The sequence below is a fragment of the Ruditapes philippinarum genome, unplaced genomic scaffold (genome assembly GCF_026571515.1).
Source record: "Ruditapes philippinarum isolate M1 unplaced genomic scaffold, ASM2657151v2 ctg20002_1_1_1_1, whole genome shotgun sequence".
NCBI classification, from domain to species: Eukaryota; Metazoa; Mollusca; class Bivalvia; order Venerida; family Veneridae; genus Ruditapes; species Ruditapes philippinarum.
The window spans coordinates 2,625-14,595 of record NW_026857152.1 but is presented as its reverse complement, the minus strand read 5'-3'; the positions used below and the strand labels follow the sequence as shown (position 1 = coordinate 14,595).

Below are 11,971 nucleotides of genomic sequence, written 5' to 3'. Positions count from 1 at the left end.
ATTTAAAACAGTTACTTATTGTTTTTAATATCTATAAAGGTTTAGTCATTGTTTACTTTTTAACATGCACTATTATTCACAAAAAGATTTTACAAATTTAATACAATTGTTTTTAATATACAGTGGAACCTGTCTAATCCGAACTCGTCCGGACCTAAAGAAAAGTTCGGATTAGGAAGGTTTCCGGATAAGAAAGGTTTCCGAATTATAAGGTTTTTTACATGTTTGTTCATGTTATTGGCAAAATAGTTTAAGGAAAGCGAACGGGAATGCATTTGAAATTGCATAAAATTATTTATTTTTGCAATCTCTTATCGTTCATTTTAATACTTGCGAATACAAAAATAAATAAAATTAAATTAAATAAATGAGCAAAATTGTTATATCCTTAAGGGTAAGTTAATCTACGATGTTAAACAGAAGGCTGAGACATGATTAAATATTCGTACCAGCATTTGTCAATTGTTGTTTACTCTTATCCGATTCAGTGATTATCCGAATTCGCTGACAGTTTCCACAAATTTCCATTACCTAATCACATGTCATTAAATCCATAACAGAAGATAAAAAGATATTTCTATTGCATTATATCAAAATATTTATTAAAGGTGACGAAAAACAATCAATTAAGCAATTATAGTAGATGTCAAGGCAAGCTAAGTGTATTTTTCACACCTTCGCAGATCATACGTTTCACCCATTAATCAAGCGAAATTACTCTGGTCAGTTTGGTGTTGTTTACACCTGCAAGATATGCGATTGTTTTGTCATTTTGAATGTACGTGTGACATTTGACAAAATCTGTTCGGATCCCAGAGGTTAATTTTAGAGTAAAATAAGAACAAAAATTGAAAAAATCGTCCGGAATTCGGAGTAGACAGGTTCCGGATCCGAAAGGTTTTTTACTATTGAAAATAGAATGAATAAAATCGGGACCGGACACTTCGTTCGGATAAGAAAGGTTTCCGGATTAGAAGGGTTCGGATTAGCAAGGCTCCACTGTACCAAAAAGGATGAATAGCTGTTGAAAACAATGATGCTTATGATGGTTTGTTTAAAAGAAAATATGGTATTGCTACCTTATAAAACCATAGAATATTGCAATAAATCTTTTAGCATTCAACAATCTTTTTTTTTTGTGAATTAATATTTTCCATAAATGCATTATTTAGAAAGTAGTTGAGAGTGTATCACTCAAAATTAATGTCTGTTTTACATGTGTCTGTATTGATTTTGAATGGGTCACTTTAAAGGTCTATATTGTCTTTCGAGTCAAAATTCATTTTCAAAGGGACATTAAGGCAGACAGAAATAGGTATTTTAAAAAAAAAGGCGCACTTGATACAAAAGCTGATGACATCTAGATTACAATTGTGTCACTATTACATAACAACAATGACATTATGATAGAGGCAAATCTTACTTCTCAAGGCCCTTCTTTTGTTTTCGTCCATTGGAACTTTTTTATGCTGTAAATTTCCATAAACAGTTACTGTTTGAAGCTCCTCTGGACTTAGAAGAAATTCTATGAGATTTAATGCCAATTTTTCGGCTGATTTGGCACTTTTCTCACACCTCATCAGAGCATCTTTTGGGATTCTTATGCCGTACTTTACATCCCCAACATGGGCCAGTTCTGAAAAAATAAAGTTTGATGTTTGTTCTTATATATATATATATATATATACACAAAAAGTGTCCGTGTATGATCACTACAGGTAATGGGCAATGTCGGAAGGTTTCTTAAAATTTCCCATCACAAAAATTACAACACAGCCAATACCACTGCATGTGCATCCAGTTTAAAACAGATTTTATGTCAAAATCATTTGGACACTTTTCATGAGCATTTTATGCTTTAAAAATACTGTGCTAGTATCATTAGTTTATTACTGTATGGATAATTGATCTCACATCAACAAAGAGGATTCAAGTCAGTTTCTTCAAAGCAAATGGATTTCATTTTTGGATTTTGTTCCTATTTTTTAATTAAAAAACAAGCTGTTTTTTTTGCCCTAAAAAGTGATTTGTGCGGCAGTGAAAACTAAACATGCTCATTTCTTTTAGTACAAATTAATTTTTATTGCTACTAAGTATTTCTTTTTAATTTTGCTGTAAGTTACCATATGATAAATTGCATCATAAATGCAGTTATATATGTGGGAAAGCAACATTTTGCTTTGAATGAAAATTTAAACAAAGATAACTTTTTTTTTCAACATTTTAATGAGCTCAGTAGCCAATAGTTTAAACATAAGTCCTGTTTAATGGCAAATCAAACTCTGGTTATAAAGCAAAGGTGGGACTCTTAAAGAGACATTGACTGCCTTTTGTTTTTATTTTCTTTGTTTTAAGACTTTAATTTATGCAAAATATTTCCTTCTGCTGTAGTATATATGATGTAATTTATCATGTGGTAAAAACATTTTTATGAGGACCAAATAGTTTTTGAGAAGCATAAGAGTCTGCTACAGTACGTAATGTGGCAATGTTTCATTCCAGTATTAGACCATTTTCATTAAAAATTTGGAATGGTACTTACCGTCTTCTTCAATCGGCAGGGGTAAACTGTTTGAATGCTGCAGGTCATCACAGTCTAAAAAGAGTTTCAAGATAAAGTATCATTAAGATGTATACCATACAGATTTTAATTTAAGACTACTTATTTTGCTCGAAACTCCTTGTCTAAAAATATATGTATGCAATATCACTGGAGATTAGGGCTGTCACAGTACACCATTAGTGTACCACAGTTAGTTGAGGTATAAAGGCATTCTTCTATTGTATATTGCCTTGTCAAATATGGACCAGTTAAGCCCTTTCATTCATTTGAAAATATAAACAACAATGTTGCAGAGTGGGTGCTAACGCTTGCCTGTGTTATTCTTGCAAGTTAAAAATGGACATTAATGCCAGAGTCACCCAGATTTAAAATTGAGCTCTGATCAAAGTTAATTTTTTGCATGAATTTCATAGTGTAAAATTAGTTTGTTTTTAATGTAATTAATTACGGTGCAATTAAAATAAGTATTCATGTTATGTTACCTGCATTTTCCTCCTGTGATTTTGCTGGCACTAACTACTGACAACTCGTTCTCATTTAATGACTCTGTTGATGTAGTTACCACTTTCATGCTACTGCTAGGTGTTTTCCCTGTCGGTCTTGGACTGATTGGAACTTGTTACCATCCAACTTCTGAAATGTAACATTCATGGCAATGAGAATGAGCATTTTTTTAATACCAACTCTTCAGTTACTTATCTTGAACTAGTCAGATTTGGTTTTTGTTTAGTTCTAAGCAATTTATTTTTAAAAAGTTGCCACCCCCGGCGAGTTATGTTTTACTGGAATAGCATTAAGACAAGAATAGGGAAACAAATTAGGGCTAAGATGATTGGGAATGGATTCAGTAAATAGACCTTTCTGAAGAAGAATCAAATCATTACTAAATAGAAAGGTTGAACCTTTTGAAAAAATAAGAAAATAATAATGTTAAAATAATGTTAATGCATCATGCCATGTAATAATTAAATTGTTTGATTAAAGTTGGTTATTTGAGAATATCAGTCTGAAGTCCACAGCCATCTCAGATATAAAGGCACTGATAAAATAATTACAGGCCATTTATGTGATGGAAAGCAGAGCTTGTCAACATTTAATTTGTAAGACAACATTTTTAGCTCGACTATTCGTAGAATAATCGAGCTAATGCAGTCACCCATTTGTCGGCGTCGGCGTCCCTGTGGTTAAGTTTTTGTATGTAAGCTGGTATCTCCATAACTACTGAAGGGAATGGATTGAAACTTCACACACTTGTTCTCTGTGATTGTATTGAAACTTGAAGGGTTTGTACCTTTTCGTACAATTTTATGTATTCATATAGGTAAGCATTATTATACTCAATGAAACACCCTTGTGACAAATTATCGAATAGTCGAGCATTACTGTCCTCCGACAGTTCTTGTTACGTTATCTTTTTAAAACTTGGTCAGAATGTTTGTATCGGAGGAATCTCTTTGAAAGTCAAAAAATTGTCAAGACACATTGAAATGCTTTAGTAACTCTGAGCAGCCCTATTTGTTTAATTTGATTTTGATGTAACAAGTTCAAAAGCTTTTCTCTATGAAACCTCAATAATATCCTAAACTTTAAGAATGTTTACATTTAAAAACTACAAGGTCAAGCCTCAAAGAGGACAGTGTCTGAAGTAAAATCTTTTACGAAAGCATACATTGGCAGTCATCGAAATTAGACTTTTGGTGAACAAGCCCGAACTCGTTATTTTAATGCATGGAATCATATTTATGAACAAGCCCTGCTATATAAAATTCAGAATTTGAGCAAGCCCGGAAGACATTTAATTAGAGCAGGGCTTGCGGGCTTGTGCTAATTTCGACCACTGCATTGGAATTGAACTTGACCATTAAATGCAGTCCCTCGGTTGGGCTAACACTATGATAATATTTAGCTGTATTTATTAGATATTCTCATTTATATAATTAAGCGGCTTCCAAAAGTAAACTGACCTTAGGAATGGCAAATTTTAATAACTTACCTTGTATATCTTTCGAAGGCAGGATCTGCACCCAAGTAGAGTTTCCACAGCATTGTTCAGAGTATCCACCTGCAAGAGATAGAACAAGGATTTTTTTAAATTTTACTTGTATAGATCAGGTTTAAGCGATTTGACCTGGTATCAAACCTTTAGTGCTACAGTAAATTGTCCAGCACTAAAGAAAATCATAGCTATGGAATTAAGCTATCAAAAACAAAGTAACACTTGTACAAATAAACCTGCTGCTTGACTTTTAAGGTTGCTTTGCATCAAATCAATGGAAGGATATCATCATTTCAGGAATATAAAATAAAAATATATTATATAAATCTATCGAGACCTGATTTGGAACTACAGCAACTAGCAATAGCAATTCACCCACCATTACTCTACCATATGAAAACTATTACCTTGTTCTCTATTCTGCACAGTTGGTCAAGGAAAATGTTTTGCTGGCTCTCCGTATCAGTTTCTTTCTTGGCTTTTTTGATAATATGATTGCCAACACTCTCATTTACTTCATCCCTTTCCTTCAGCTGCAATCTCTTTATTTTTGCGTCCTCAACTTTGACTTGTTTAGCCTGAAGAAAATAAAAAATAATTGATCAATTCCGACATGTTACATGTCAATATGGAAGCACTTTAATAATTATTGCTACAGTCATAAACCTCGTTTAAAATACAAGGTACTACCTCAGGTTGGTCAAAACTTTCAGAGCAAGCATCAGAAACTGATATCTTTAATCCACTCCTAATCACCCATCAAATCCTACATGTGTTCAAATGACACTCATTAAAAATGTCAACAGGCCATTAAAGTTGTATATAAAAGTCAGTTGTTTTTTTTTTGTTAATTTTGTATTATTTTTTTTTTCATATATTCATTGAAAACATGGAAAAAATGCCTAGCTCTATTCCTTCTATAAAATATATACCTCCTCCAAAAAAAAAAAATTTACTGGCAAGCGGGTATGACTAAATACTGAAAATGAATTCAAATATGAAGAGAATACCGAATATGAATGTTATTTTCATAAAATTTTGGCATAGATTAGGGTCAAATATTTACACTATAATTAACATATACATTGGTTAATAATTGTAACTTGAAAAAATAAAGTATAAGTAGTATTTTATGAGCATTGTTTTTATATACATTTATACAATATAAAAATAATGTTCATATTTGATATTCTTGTCATTCTGATATCTTTCTCGTCACAATAATTTTCAATCAAGGCCTTAAATTCATTTAAATTAATTTCATTAAATGACATGATGCAAGGAAATAATTATAGTCTTTGTTTACAAAACTATTTCAGACAAAGTTTTATTTACATATATCTATTTAATATTGATATTCAGTATCCTCGTTTCTAAGACTTATTCACAAATATGAAATATTGTTTTAATCTTTACAGTATATAGCAAGTCACAGTAACTTAAACTAAATTACTTAGCAAATTTTAACTGTCATCAAGATTTCTTTGACAGGCTTTTATTAGTGACTGAAATATCAATAATAGGGGTTTTTAAAAATTAACAAAAGAAATGAGCCGTGTCACGACAAAACCAACATAATGGGTTTGCGACCAGCATGGATCCAGACCAGCCTGCGCATCCGCGCAGTCTGATCAGGATCCATGCTGTTCGCTATCAGTTTCTCTACTTGTTATAGGGTTTGTAAGCGAACAGCATGGATCCTGATCAGACTGCGCGGATGCGCAGGCTGGTCTGGATCCATGCTGGTCGCAAACCCATTATGTTGGTTTTGTCATGACACGGCTCAAATAAAGTTTTGTATTCATATATGGTATTCTGGCCATGGTGGCTAAATTATATACAAAAATCTAATGCTAAATTTTTACTCAGCAAATATTTACCATAATGAATGTAAATTATAGTTTGAAATATCTATTTCTATACTTTTGTGAGCTATTTTATATAGTGTATAAAAAATAAGGTTCATGTTCGTCATTCTCGTTCATATTCGGGCATCTTTATGGTCACAGTAATTAATTTACAACCAAAAGATCAGAAATTTATTTTCTTTCTGTTTCATTAAAATACATTTAATACAAATAAATAATAGTCTCTGTTGAAAAAATAAATCCCGTAAGAGCTAATTTTAAGAAAATCATATTCATACTCGGTACTCCCGTTCATATTCTCAAATATGAATTCATATTCGTTATATAAACCACTGGCAAGCCATTCAATCAGTGTTTATAGCATATCTAAAGTGTGCATCAAAAATTGACAAAATGCATAAACCAGATTTAGACATACCATTTACAGAAAGGTGCTACATGGATGAAGCATTTAATGCCAACCAAGTTTTAAATGTAGCCATATTGCATCAATATAACGAATGATTGATGTAAAAATAACACCTTATTCAGCAAAATTTGTTGTCAATATGGCAGCGAGACAATGCTGGTGTTGGTATGAAAATATGCCCCGCTTTCAAAGCTGTTAATTACAACCACGGACACAAAAAATGGTTGGCTGAACGGGCAAACAGGGGGGAAGGAATGAAAAACGGGCGCTAAGCCCTGCTATTTGTTTCTGTAACATCATTTTAGATCAGTCTTCCTTATATTATTATGTCTAAAAAAATCTATCCGAATATCACTACAGTTTTGTCAAAACTCTCGCATAATCCACGGCTTTTGAATACTTTAGAAATATGGATCATGTAAAATGAATTTTAGTTATTCCTTTTAAAAATAAAATGAAAACTTCACTTTAAAAATAAAATCAAAGCTTCACTTACTTTGTCAACAATAACCTTCACGGCCTCGTTCTCCCGCAAAAAAAAACGCGGAAACGTACGTTCACATGAGCACGCATGCTCCGATCCTTCCGTAGAAAGCCGAGTTTGTACGAATAGTATCGCAAAAAAAATCTGATGTAAGGGAAATAACTCACATGGACTTTGGACACATGTGATTGTCGATCTTTATGTTGAAAAAATAATTATCAGTTTAAATAGCAGCTTTCCTCATAAAGACTGTCCATGAAGGCCAAGTGAAAATGTTTATGTGGTGCAGCCCTTAAACCAAAGAACCACATAAACCTGGAAATGACCGCAGTCCATTCCCCATGAACCTAAAATGTTGGTGAGGACAGACGTACGTACGGACGGACAAGTGCAACGCTATATGCTCTCCACTTTGTGGGGGCATAAAAATCATTGAAAATACATTTAAGTGTTAACAAGTGTTGGTAATAACATTAAAACGTGTTAAGATTTTAAAGTTCATGTGATACATTTTTGTGTTTACTATGAAATAAAATGGATTCTGAAGGATTTGAATAAAATTACAGATTTATTAAAGAGTTCACCACTGATGAGCAGATTTTTTTCCATATCAAAAAGCCTGGGGGCTTTTATTAGGGGAGGGGCGTTTATTAGGAATTTTACGGTATCTATTTTTTGTGTAAGCTTAATTGTAGAGTGATATAATCAATATGATGACCTGGTCTGGACTGTTTTAAAAAATGTTTTGGATAAATAACCAGTTTATCCTTACTAAAACAAATATCATCTAATTCTAACAATTGTAAATTTGCCCCCTTTGTGCAGTAAGCAGTAAAAACAGCATACAAAACTTACAAGGTAACTGTAACAAATTGACATGTTTTACAGTAGCTAAATGATTAAGATTTAAATCAACATCCCAAGCTGTCTGATATTTTGGAAAAACAGGTCTTTGTAAAAATACACCTTTCATAAACCGTGTAACCTCTTCAGAGGTGGTGATGTCAATGTCACTACAGACTTTTAAAAATACACTAACAGATGATCTTAGCTACACCCAGTGTCCAATAATTCATTCCTTTATCAAATAATAAACCAAAAATTTTAAAACATTGTTGACACTTCGTTGAAAGGAGTTAATGTTGTTTCCAGAGAATTGTATCCACTGGGTGATATAATGTATGATATTGTTGTTGGTGCTTTCTCTCCATGATTGTAGAATGACATTTCAAGCTGATTTTGGAACTCCTTTATTTTTGAGGGCTAAATGTCTGATAATGGAAAAACTGTTCAAAGCAGGAACCCTTTTCCCCAAAAAAGACTGTGTGGTTGTGATGTTCAATGTGGGCCCTTCCATTTTTAGCTCGACTATTCGTAGAATAATCGAGCTAATGCAGTCACCCATTTGTCGGCGTCGGCGTCGGCGTCGGCGTCCCTGTGGTTAAGTTTTTGTATGTAAGCTGGTATCTCCATAACTACTGAAGGGAATGGATTGAAACTTCACACACTTGTTCTCTGTGATTATCTAAGATGATTGGCACAAGTCCCATAACTCTGATTTGCTTTTTTACATAATTATGCCCCTTTTTCGACTTAGAAATTCTTGGTTAAGTTTTTGTATGTAAGCTGGTATCTCCATAACTACTGAAGGGAATGGATTGAAACTTCACACACTTGTTCTCTGTGATTATCTAAGATGATTGGCACAAGTCCCATAACTCTTATTTGCTTTTTTACATAATTATTCCCCTTTTTCGACTTAGAAATTCTTGGTTAAGTTTTTGTATGTAAGCTGGTATCTCCATAACTACTGAAGGGAATGGATTGAAACTTCAAACACTTGTTCTCTGTGATTATCTAAGATGATTGGCACAAGTCCCATAACTCTGATTTGCTTTTTTACATAATTATGCCCCTTTTTTGACTTAGAAATTCTTGGTTAAGTTTTTGTATGTAAGCTGGTATCTCCATAACTACTGAAGGGAATGGATTGAAACTTCACACACATGTTCTCTGTAATTATCTTAGATGATTGGCACAAGTCCCATAACTCTGATTTGCTTTTTTACATAATTATGCCCCTTTTTCGACTTAGAAATTCTTGGTTAAGTTTTTGTATGTAAGCTGGTATCTCCATAACTACTGAAGGGAATGGATTGAAACTTCACACACTTGTTCTCTGTAATTATCTAAGATGATTGGCACAAGTCCCATAACTCTTATTTGCTTTTTTACATAAATATGCCCCTTGACTTAGAAATTCTTGGTTAAGTTTTTGCGTGTAAGCTGGTATCTCCATAACTACTGAAGGGAATGGATTGAAACTTCACACACTTGGTCTCTGTGATTATCTAAGATGATTGGCACAAGTCCCATAACTCTGATTTGCTTTTTTGCATAATTATGCCCCTTTTTTATCTTAGAAATTCTTTGTTAAGTTTTTGCGTGTAAGCTGGTATCTCCATAACTACTGAAGGGAATGGATTGAAACTTCACACACTTGATCTCTGTGATTATCTAAGATGATTGGCACAAGTCCCATATTTCTGATTTACTTTTTCGCATAATTATTCCCCTTTTTTGATTCATAAATTTGTGGTTAAGTTTTTGTGTGTAAGCTGGTATCTCCATAACTACTGAAGGGAATGGATTGAAACTACACACACTTGTTCTCTGTGATTGTATTGAAACTTGAAGGGTTTGTACCTTTTCGTACAATTTTATGTATTCATATAGGTAAGCATTATTATACTCAATGAAACACCCTTGTGACAAATTTTCGAATAGTCGAGCGTTACTGTCCTCCGACAGTTCTTGTCTTGATTGTGTCTGCCAAATCGTCCCCGAACAACAGTGCTACTGAAGGTTGGTTGTCACACAATGATTTATATCGTGGCTGAATATCCTTTTTAATCTGTTCTGATCTTACATTGTTGGTATCCTTTATTGTGAGGCATGTAATCTTGATAGCATCCATAAGATGATTCTGAGTTTCTCCAGAATCATTTGGCAGTCTAGTGTACGTAGCATTGGAACAAGCATAAAATTGTAGTTGTTGATTAGCTTTTGATGGAGATAATCGATGTTTTTTTGTTTCTTTCCTCAAATTTCGCCATAATATGTCTTCCACTTTAAGGACCTGCAAATTAATTAAGTTTTCAGGTCATTTGTACATGTCGCTGAATTACATGTCTCACTGTCTTTTTTCCACGTAGCCCTTTATTCACTATTTTGCCCAGAAATGTTGCTCAATCCATTTCCATTTCTGTCGTGGGCGTTTTTGATTGACGCTGCAGCTGGATTACTGTCCGTTTAACAGTTTGCTCTTTTTCCTTTCAAAAGCCTGTCAGCAATACTATCTGTATTGGTATCTGTCTTTCTTTTCAGGGAATTTACTTCTTTTTTAGCTCACCTGTCACAAAGTGACAGGGTGAGCTTTTGTGATCGCTTTTCGTCTGGCGTCCGTCCGTCCATCCGTAAACTTTTACTTTAAATGACATCTCCTCATAAACCACTAAGCCAATTTCATCCAAACTTCACAGGAATGTTCCAATGGTGGTCACCTTTAAAAATTCTTCAAAGAATTTAATTCCATGCAGAACTCTTGTTGCCATTACAACCGAAAGAAAAAACTTTAAATATCTTCTTATAAAAAACCCAAAGAGCTAGAGTTTAGATATTTGGCATGAAACATCTTCTAGTGAGTGTCTACCAAGTTTGTTCAAATAAAAAGCCCGGGGTCAAAATTGGCCCGCCCCAGGGGGTCATTGATTTTCCTTATATGTGTATAGCAAAAACTTAAAAATCTTAATTATTTTTATAGTGAAATTACAATATGACAATAAACAATGTATGAAGTAATAGATCTGCATTTGTTGCAGTCAATCAATTAATAATCAATCAATCAATCACTCTTCTGAAAAATTTAAGTTTTTTACTGTCCTAATTTTGTCCTAACCAAAGTTGCTGCTTTTCCTTCGAGATACGAACGAGAGGCTTTTAGAGACCTCGAACTCATGCCGAAGGCGTTCAAAATCCTCTCATTTTGTTACATATCCCTTCAGTGGTCCATCTGACCACTGTCAAAATTTTGTCCACGTGTGGTTTGCAGCCATTGAGCATTGATTATAAACATCAGGAAGATAACGCTTTATCAGAAATTCGTGCTTAATTTATAGGCGAAGCTTAATATGCAAAGTGTATTCTCACTCGATCCCTTTTTCCATCTACCGCTTTTGGACCCAAACGAAAAATTGTGAGGATTTTCTAATATTTTCTGTGTATTTAATATAAAAAATTAAACATTTTACAACACATAATATATCATTTTGATTAAAATACTTTATGAACATTTCATCTAAATGCCTATTTACACCAGACTGTTTTAATAGATCACCTATTCTAATTTTTACACCTTCGTCGGTAATTCGATATTTCTCAAGTCTATAAAAAATAGTGTTTGGCACTGCTGTCCTGTTGTTAAAGCGATAAGAAGAGCCAACTTGCATGATAAAGACATCAAGTCCAAGTTCTCATTTTTCCCTAGTGAAACAATGTATTTTAGTACTTTTTGAACATCCCAAGTATTTTTATACCTAGGTAATGATGGTCCTTTTAAGAACAGTGCTTTCAACAATCTTTTAACTAGATG

General features: G+C 33.3%; 1 long non-coding RNA gene across 1 annotated transcript; it reads right to left on the bottom strand.

The window, feature by feature from the left end:
* Nucleotides 1–1,398: 1,398 nt before the first annotated feature.
* Nucleotides 1,399–5,378, bottom strand: LOC132748956 (uncharacterized). The gene is made up of 5 exons (XR_009628341.1): nucleotides 4,967–5,378; nucleotides 4,557–4,625; nucleotides 3,046–3,196; nucleotides 2,543–2,596; nucleotides 1,399–1,636 (listed from the first exon to the last, which is right to left on the bottom strand). It is a non-coding gene; the product is annotated as an uncharacterized LOC132748956 (long non-coding RNA).
* Nucleotides 5,379–11,971: the final 6,593 nt, after the last annotated feature.